This window comes from Pinus tabuliformis, chromosome 4_1, assembly GCF_031772625.1.
Source record: "Pinus tabuliformis cultivar Carrire ecotype Pingquan chromosome 4_1, CPIR1, whole genome shotgun sequence".
Classification (NCBI taxonomy): Eukaryota; Viridiplantae; Streptophyta; class Pinopsida; order Pinales; family Pinaceae; genus Pinus; species Pinus tabuliformis.
Window position 1 is genome coordinate 23,663,456 of NC_142303.1, and position 10,795 is coordinate 23,674,250.

Below are 10,795 nucleotides of genomic sequence, written 5' to 3' on the forward strand. Positions count from 1 at the left end.
ACTCTCAAAATCCATGGCATTTTGTAATTACTATGATAACAGTTGTAGGCAAATTTAATCCCATTTTTTAATCTCCTTGCCGGACAAAGGGTTGTTGTTATCTCTTAAAAGAAATTCTATATTTGTCATCGTAGATCAACCACCCACATACAACATCATTCATTTATTCTTATAATAAAGGGTTGTTATTATCTCTTAAAGTAAATTCTATATTTGTCATCGTAGATCAACCACCTACATACATCATCATTCATTTATTCTTATAATAAACCCAATTGTTGTATTTGTAAAATCATAAAGGTTTTTATTTCACTGAGAAATGCATTATTGTTATGTTATTGTTTCCCCTTGTATCTCTTATGTATGATTTCAAACCTTTTTGATATTGGATAGCTCATCACTAATGGTCGAAGGAAGAGGTCTCTGATAGGCATCCTTTTTCATGTTCTCTTCCCATCATACTAGAGAAATAACATGTTAGGTTGAACACATATTTAATTTTTATAGGTTATAATTTTAAGTAATATTTTAATGTTTTACAACATTTTAATTCCACAATATTTAGATTTAAATATTTTATTAACCATTTTATATAATTTAATGAATTAGATTTAATCTTCAAAAAGTAATTTAAGATATAAAATATTTAAAGTGAGAAAATATATTTTTTAAGTAATTAAGAATATTTAGACTTAAATGAAAATAACATTTCTATAAAATTTAATGGATATAATGGTTACAGATATAATATATTTAAATTGAAAAACACTCCAACCCGATAGATAGATAGATTCTTATATTTTTTTATATTTATTTTAATAATATCAATAACTTTAAGAATATATATATATATATATATATATTTCTTTCTTTTTTAGTTAGTTTTGGATTTAAGAAGATTTAAATTTAAATATGTTATTAATATTTTTATACCATTGTGTTATCGAGAAAACTAGTGTCTATTCAAAGCTGCTAGTTCCACTAAGACGGGTAGCTATCTTAGAAACAAACAAACTAAAGTCACTTGTGTTTTCCTTTATGAGAGATAGATGAGAGAGAAGCAGAGAGTACCAACCTCAGTCTTTTGCTAGTCTCCTTGCTCGTTTCCTCTCTCCCTTGATAGAGCTTTTGCCACTCCTTTCTCACTTGTCCCACTTCAGAGAACACCTGTAGAGTCAAGGCAGCAAAATACCATCAAAGAATAGAGATCTATAACCATAAACAATGTAGGATCAGATGTACATTAACCATATAGATGCATATACAAATACAAGATTCAGAGATATCCAAGCATATGGAGGAAAACTCAAATTGATTTATTGATAGAAGTAGTAGAAGAGGGGATTACAACCAGGCTGTCTGATCCAGCATCATCCTCCCAGCATGAAAGCCCTCTTAACCTCATACAAAGCAAGATCACCCAACAATGTCTTCAAAGAGAAACCAACAACACTTCCTTGCAAATTACAAAATTCCAGCCTCTGGATCTCTTGGATGAGGGATCCATATATAGATGTTTACAGGAGAGTGAATTAGCTTCTAGGATTTTGATTAGTGTCATTTCACTGATAGTTCTTGGTTCCACTTGGAGATTTCAGATCTCTTACTCATCCCTGGGCGAATTCAGAGAGGCAAGTGTCATATGAGCAGTTTCTAGAAGATTCTCTAGGTTTCCACTTAGCAAACTGCTTCTGCCATTTGTCTGCTCTCGCTCATCACACCCTACAGAAGGGCTTTCCAGTATGCATCGCACCCCCTGTGTGTAATAGGTGAGATGCATCGCACCCTATGCATGGAGCAGTCTGTATGGTCCAGTTTTGACCAGTTCTGAGTAGTTTTTCATGGAGAACTTCTGGGAGATGATGTAATCAACTGACCTTGTTCTTTTAGGGTATGAAACAACACTTTTAGGGGTTTAGAAGCCCTTGGTTTATGGACATATGTGATAGGGTTGTAGTGCCCAAATATGTCTATAACATTTGCCCCCTAAAGCATGTGGTCGTAAATCTTTTGATGTCGGGTGAAATGCTTTATAATGAGGATCCGAGGTTTTTCGAACTGGAAGGTGACCTGTAATAAGATACAATACAATACCTTATCTTAACAATATTTTCATGATCTAGCTGAGGCGGGCATTCCCATGCTCATATTTAAAAATTCATATTCATGTACATAAGACAGACAATCGTCTGTGTGGCAGACTGATGATTCTGGTAGAGTCATCCTCCTTTATTTTGGATGATTATCTGTGAAGCAATGATGTATATTTGATGTCTTTATTTTCCTGAATATATCGCAGCCCGGATGGATGAAACTAGATCCAGGGTCTTCAAACTCATTCAATCTTCGCCCAAAGTACAAGTTGAAACATGTGAGAAGATGTTCTGATGTCGAACATGGAAAGACATCGCTTGATTACCAACTAATGATGTAAGCTATTAACAGGCGCGAGAGGAATCACTGATAATGATAATGACCCTCAAGGTACTGTAGTACAATTCATGTGGTGCGAATACGTGAGTTGATGTCGAACATCACATAAAATCTTTCGATCAAAGGCCATTGATGTAAACCTGTCGCCGGAAGTGAGAAACTTGTCATTAAGGCATGCAAGCTTCAAAGTACTGAAAGGGTTGTTCCTAAGTCAACTTCTTAGATAATGAGCTGATGTCGACAAGAAGTGACCCATCGTAGGAGGGCCTTACTGAATACCACATCTACGACACAGAATGGAGAAAATGATTTTGTGGAGGTGAAAACGATCTGATGATACAAGGTTCAGGGTGGTGGTCATGAAAAATGGAGAGTGAAGGTATTGCAGCAGATGAAACGTTAGCTAGGTTGGTGAATTCTCTGAGCGACTTCTCTTGAACATACCAATGACACTGAAATGGATTGAAAGCGTTAAACCCAAGGTAGATGGTACGGTGGACCAATGGTGATATGACCGGTGAACGAAATAACCAAACCTGACTCAATCATGGTGACAGAGTGAATGTGTCATGTTCAAGAGCGACCTGCTACCAATGAAGTTATTCAAGTTTTCTTCCCTTTTTCCCCAGTCATTGCTGACCAGTACCTCTTTATTTTTGTCAAGCTTGAGGAGGATAACATATGCTTGTTCTATAATTTTCTCTTTGGGCAAACCTGTCGCTATGTTTTAACAAGCCTAGTGATAGTGAAACTTGCTCTTGTCTGCATGGACAAGTTTGTCGTTATTGTTTTAACCAGTTTAACGACAAAGATAACTCGGTTCTTTTCAATTTTAGAGAGTCTAAAAAGGGACGGAAAGGCAACTCCAGTGGTCCTTTTTCATAATGTAATCCCTTAAGTCTAAAAAAGTGTAAAACAATACGAAAGGGATGACTTTTTGATAGTTTTAACAAGCCAAACACGACAAGCGCTCGATCTTTTTGTGTAATAATCCCTCAGGTCCAAAAGATTAAAATCTAGACTAGGGATGGCACTTCCGATCACTTTAACAAGCTGGAGAGGCCAACTGCTCAGCAATCTTTTCATGTTTTACGAGTCAAATGAAAAGAGCTTAAAGGAGACTCGTTTTTTGAGGAACGAGTGATGTTTTTCGATAGCAACTGGTTCCAGGTAAGGGTTGGAACTTTTCAATCACAGCAGTGTAAAGAAGGTGACTAATAGAATCACTCGTCACAATTGTTCCTCAAAAGGGTAAATAATCAAATGGAGGCATATGATCAGCTAAAAAAGAGTGGAGGTGATGGTAAGAACATGACCAAGGTTCAAAAGCTGATAATTACGCGATTGCAATGGTTATTTACCGAAGGTGGGGTTCATTTTTTAATGAGCTTAAACTCTATGGGAACACTTGCTCATTGCTAGGTTTATTTTTTAATGAGCTTGAACTTCGCATAAAACTTCTCATGGCGAGGTTTATTTTTTAACGAGCTTGAAATTTGCGTAAAACTTCTCCTGGCGAGGTTTATTTTTTAACGAGCTTGAACTTTGCATAAAACTACTCGTGATAATAGTCAGAGACATTGATTTCATCATTAACACTATGTTCTTTTGACGATCTTGCTGCCTGTTAAATTACTCTTTCAAATTGATTAGAAATGTAAATACATGCTTCAAAAATGAGTTTAAACAACAATATTTTACTTGAACTACGTGAATAGTAACATAAAAATAGTTTTTACCTCTCATTTTTACCATTTCATTCAAATTTGGGATTTTTGGAGCTCTGGAGGCATTTTCCCCTTCGATTTTCACCAGCTGATTCCGAGAGATTCTGTGGACTATTGTTGGCACTGTCTAGACCAGGTAGGAGCTAACCCTGAGCTCTTCAATTGCATTCTTTCCTTTTCTGATTTTGAGCGTGTTTTCCTGTTCTTCTAGGCCTCTGGGGTTTGAACAATTTGTTCTCTCCCCATCGCACCTAATGTACATTGAAAGGTGCGATGCATATTGAGCTGGCCATTGGCCAGTCAGGATGCATCTCACCCAGTACATAGCTGGGGTGCGATGGGCGCAAAAAGGAAAGTTTATGCACTGCTTTTTCATGGAAATTTTGCCTGTTTTTGCCTGAATCATGATCCTAATTCTTCTCTTGTTTTTTTTTCAGCGATTCATTGGATCAAGATGGTTGTTACATGGCGTGAATGTGAGCATGAAGAAGAGGACATGGTTTCTTACATGATCCGGGTACGGTGACTGCTTTGCGGAACTGTGGTTTGCTCAAATTTTTCTGCATATCCAGCATGAGGCAACAAATCAATTTGTTGCAATATTTTCTTGATGCATGGGATCCTACCAATCAAGTGTTCCAGATTCGAGGTAAATCCATCCCTTTGATAGTTGAGGATATCTACTTCTTGACCGGTTTATCGAGGCACAATGCCCCTCTCTCACTATCAGGATATGCCCGTGGAGGTGAATCCGTGAGGGATTATATTCGCCGATTTTGTAGAGATGGATCTCAGCTGAGCAGGGATAGCAAGATCAGTATTCGAGATGTCACTGATCAGTCCTTGAGGACTATCTTATTCACCTTTGCTAGATTGGCTGGTAGTGTAGCTCTTCATTTGGCCAACAGGTCCTATATGTAGTATGCTCTGGAATGCCTTGAACCAAAGGTATTCAACAGGTGTGATGCAGTACTTCCAGTTATAAAATAACAGCTTGGAGAAGATCCCACTAATGCAGCCATAGTACATTTCACTCAGACTTCCAGTACCGACGGAACCACGGATGCAGAGATGGGTCGATCTTATGGCCAAACATGCTGGTCAGTCGCAGATTTCATTCTCTGATTCCTTCTTTGATTGGTTCGACTGTCAAGAGATGGTCTTTGCTGAGTATCCATATGCTAGGATGGATTTCTTGGGTGACCCAGATTTGGTGCTGCCAGCTGGCAAACAATGGGGTGTTATAGGTAAAAGATCTGACCATATCTCTGTTTATTGTTTTTATAATGCTCTTATGTCTTTTAAATGTTATCAAGACTAATCAAACTCATATATTCATGCAGATATTGGACCAGTGCGACCAGCAGTGTGCCCGAGGGTAGCAGCTGTCGTTCCAGCAGGAGAGGCTGTAGGGAGGGCTATCCTTCGCGATCTGGATGTAGCCGAGACCCTTGCAGTATTGCAGGATCATATCGAGGGTCTCACCCTTGGTATCCAGGATGTGAGGACCGACGAGTTACCTCTGAGATTACAACGCCATACTATTGGCGTGCCGAGTCGATGGACTAGGCTCTTACGTATGATTGCACAGGCGATGAATTTTTATCACCAGCACCATTAGTCTAGAGTGCTTTTCTACATTTTTGAGTTTTTGGGTCATGTGACCGATTTTGTCTTGGACACAGAACATTTTGACAAACTATAAACAGTTATATATATTTTTTTATTTTCGGAGCTTTATTTTGGTTAAGTTATATGATCCTGATGCAAATGTTGATTGAAATGCTTTCTTTTATAAATGTTGCAAATGTCTATCTAACACATAATTTGCTAATGAATCAATTAATGTTTTTAAGTTTCTAGAAATGTGTTGTATCGAATAGAATCAAACTGCCTTTCCAAAATCCTGACCCTTAGGAACATACGATAGATTGTTGTATTTCGAATAGAATATATGCCAGTAAGTTGTAGGATGACAAGTTGTGAGTCTAGCCTGACAAAAAGTTGGTGTATGCCACGTGTGATGGCATTAGAGAGAAGTTCTATCAATGCGCTATACTCAGCAATGTTGTTCGTTGATCGACCAATACATACTCCTCTAAAACTCACTAACTCACCGCTTGGATCAAAAATGGCCCAGGCCGCAGAAGATAGGTTCCGTGTACTACGACTAGCTCCATTAGCATATCTAAAGAATGATTCCAATAGGTTCGACATCTGCAACAAATGCAAGAATGGATTACCTAACCAAAATTATCACTCTTGATGAAAACAAAAATGTAACAAAAGAATATAAAGAGGTTACTACACTTAGTCAAGCATAGTAATGCTTAAGGTATAACCCATTTCGGGGTTGCGCCAGTGGAATTCCATCATAATCTACTAGCTCATAGGCTCCTTTTGCTAACATTCATTTAACAATGTAGGGACCCATCCACAAAGATTGGAACTTACCTGCTCCCAATTTATCGGATTCCTGATCGTAAAGCAAGACCAGGTCACCTTCTTAGAAGACATGGGGCTTGACATTTTTATCAAACTACACCTTAACTCATTTCTTATGGGCTTCGTTAGCCAAGGTGGCATCACGACGGGTTTCATCCAATTGGATTAATTCCAAGAAACGAGCCTCTTCCTTTGAAGTTCCTGGGAGAAGGTCGATTGTGAGCTTGAGAGATGAAATCTCACATTAAATTGGTAAGACGGCTTCCAGGCCATACACCAGCTGAAAGGGTGTAAACTCGGTCACATTTCTTACTGAGGTTCTATATGCCCACAAGGCTGAGTACTAGATTAGGTGCCAGCTCCGTTTGTGGACTCCAATCATCCTTTGCAGCATGCGCTTTAGGACTTTGTTGATGGCCTCAACTTGTCCATTAGCTTGCAGATAATACAGAGTAGAACTGTCGTGGGACAATGCTAGTTTGGCAGCTAATTCGACCATCATGTGATTGCAAAAATGTGATCCATGATCTATGAGTATAACCAGTGGAACACCGAACCTAAAGGCTACATGATTGAAAAAGAAAAGAGCAACCATTTGACTGCTATTGTTTAATGTAGGCATCGCCTCGGCCCAATTCATAAAATAGTCAACTGCGACTATGATATACCCATGCCCCCCAGCCTAGGTGGGGTTACATGTCATGAAATATATGCCCCATTTGGCAAATGGCCCAACAGCAACTACTGGTTGCCAAGATGCGGGTGGTATTCTGGTTTTGCAGTCGAAGATTTGACAAGCATGGCAACTTCTGACTGCGGTTATGCAATCTTTGAACATTGTTGGCCAGAAGTAACCTGCTCGTAAAATATTTTGTGCCATAGCATAACCGGATTGATGCCCCTCACATGCACCTAAATGACAATAATTTAGGACTTTTTCCGCCTCCTCATGGGTGAGGCACCTTCGTAGAACTATATCGATACCTCGGCGGTAAAGTGTATCATCGATGATCATGTAGTCTTTTTCTTGGTATCGAGTACATCATTGTTTAGAGTGAGAGGTATTAGGCCTATATGTTTGGGTTTGGAGATAGATGATTATATCTTTGTACCACGGATCGCTTGACGATATCAGAAACAAAGATTCATCCACGATTGTTTCTTTGGATGTTGAATTGTTGGACGACGATGGGAAGTCGCATAGTAACTCTGCAAAAACTAGAGATTTCTTTGATTTGGATTTTATGAATTCCAGATCAAACTCTTGTAAAATAGCTATCCATTTTGAATATTTCCCCCCAAGTAACTGACGTGACAGAATGTAAGTCATAGGGTTGCAATCTGATAAAATGGTAGTTTGTGAAAGAGGATATAGTGCGAAATCTCTGTACTGCTTGAACAGCTGCAAGAGGCAGCTTTTCAACATAGGAGTACTTGCTTTCTGTATCATTTAAGTTTCGGCTTAAATAATAGACAGGATGTTCGATCCCATTTTCTTCTTGAACTAAAACCATTGCGATGGTTGTATCTGCTGCAGCTAGATAAAAGTTAAAGTCATTTTGATAATCCGAAGCGTACATTAATGATGCTTTTATTAGGGATTCCTTTAGAGCATCAAAGGAAGCTTGCACAACCTAATCCCAGTTGAAGGGTACTTTTTTTTTCAAAAGACGCGTATAACCTTTAGCAAGTTCGGCGTAATTTGGAATGAACCTCCTCAAAAAGTTTGTTTTCCCTTGGAGTTTCTGAATCTGAAGCAAATTTGAAGGTGGAGGCATATCGATGATTGCATGAACCTTACATGGGTCGAGTCGAATTCAGTCCTTAGAAACCACGAAGCCAAGTAAATGACCAAAACCGACACAAAACTGACACTTGTGTGGATTGAGTCGTATCTTGTAGTGTCGTCAACGTCGAAATATAGCTCTCAAATGCCACGGATGATCAGTCCACTTTCGCGAATGAGTTGGAAGATCGTCAAGATATGGTTGAATGTTGTTCTTGATGTCATGGAAGGCATAATTCATATCCCTCTGAAAGCTTTCTCCTGTGTTCTTTAAACTAAAAGGTAATTTGCGGTATGCGAATGTTCCCCACGGACATATAAATGCAGTCTTCGACTGGTCCTGTGGGCAGATATTTATTTGATTATACCCGAAAAATCCATCCATAAATGAAAAGATTTCGCATCCAGCACATTCATCAATTATCTTGTCGATGAAGGGTGTAGGGTAGTTGTCCTTTGGACAAGCTTGATTTACATCCCTGTAATCAACACACACTCTAATCATTCCTTGCCTTTTCATCACAGGAACAATATTCAATACCCAATTAGTTAGAGGAACTGGGTAAATGAAACCAGCATGTAAAAGTTTTTCAACTTTTGCCTTGATGGCAGCGGCTTTCTTCGGGTGCACCTGCCGAAGTCGTTGTCGTACCAGTTTGACATCTAGATACATCTTGATTTCGTGTTCAACTATGCTCGAGTCAATGCCTGGCATTTCTTCATATGACCATGCAAAGACATCTCTGAATTCGCGAAAGAGAGCGCAATATATTTCCAGTTCTGAAGAAGAACAAGATTTTCCAACATGAATATTCTCTACAACATTAGGTTTGATCGAGATATTTATGGTGATAGTTTCTTCAATATTGGACAGATTTCGCTTAGAATCCACCATATTTATAGTATTTGATAGAAAATCAAAAACTGAAGGATGATCAAGGTCGTTGGAATAATCTTCGTTGTAATCCGGAAGATGGGAATGATGGTGGTAATCTTCCCATGGTGCCTCTCCTATCATCATCGACTGAATAATTCCTTCGTTTGTAGAATGTACATGTGACCAAGGATCTGAAGAGGTGCCATATTCCTTTGACCTATCTACCCAAACACTCGATGAGCGTTGATTTGGGTTTTCCGCCCAGGCTGAGAAAATTGATTGCTACAAAATCTCTATTGGGCTTGGAGGCAAAACCTGTTGATGATCCATGCTAACAAAATGTTTGGAAATCTTCTGAATGGAAGATATCATATTGCAGGTTTCTACTGTTTCCACTTCCGCCAAATTACTCGGAGGCGGTAAGGAAAAAGTGCCCATCAAGGTAGGGTCTTTCAGTAGGCCTACTCCAACATTTTGAAGCGAATGAGAGCTTCCATGGATCATTGGAATGCTTCCTATAACTTGTGAACTGTTGGGGAGAAAGGTTTGTTGATCAATGATCATAATTCCTCCTTGGAAAGGAAATGCAATCTTTCTAAAGTAAGTTTATACAACAGCAACCATGGCATAAATCCAGGGCCTTCCTAGTAAGATATTGTAATCGAGGTTTCCATCGATAACTTCGATGCCAATTTCTACTGTTTTGGCCCCCAATTCGACTTGTAAGTTACTTCAAATCCCGTACGGGGTGTATGTTCATCCATCGAATGCTTTTAATGTCTTTGATGATCTTGACAAGGGTGGTGATCCTAAAGTTTTCCAGCAACTCATTGATATAATGCATGTAGATGCCCCCACATCAATAATTGTTCGATGAACAGTTTTGTTGAGGGCTTTCACTTGGATGAGGAAAGAAATTTGAGCTGGTAACTGAGGTTCAAATCCTTTATGATTAAAGGCCACAAGATTGGAATCTGTTGGGTCAATCCCACCTATTTCTGATAATAGAGCCTGCTTTTGGGAGGGGAAATTTTGCAATACTTCAAGTGTCGACATAGCGGACGACGATTGGGCCAGATCCTCTACTATATTATAATTCTATGCTGCTCGGGCACGAGGATTAAATGTCAATTTGTGTACTCCCTTTGGCGGCTTTATCGTTAGCTCAGGAATGATGGGTAGCACAACTTCAGTTGAAGTTGTTGTCGAACTACTACGTTGATTTGCAGCCTTGTTGTTTGACAGGTGTGGATTCCCGCAATCTTTGTTCCTTGTCGATATCAAAGCATCATTTTGCTGTTTCAAAATGGACAACATAAGCACTTGGGATGGGGAAGCATTTTTGCTAGCAACCAGATTGGTTTCTGTGTTTCGAAACGGGTCAGTCAATACTGCTGAGGTTCTTGAACTCTTAAAGATTTTCTTAACTTCAACTTTATATGGAAAATCTCTCGTCCAATGGTCCTCATCGCATATGAGACATGGTTGATTAGGTTTCTTTTTCCCAGAAGGGTTTGCAGAAGATTT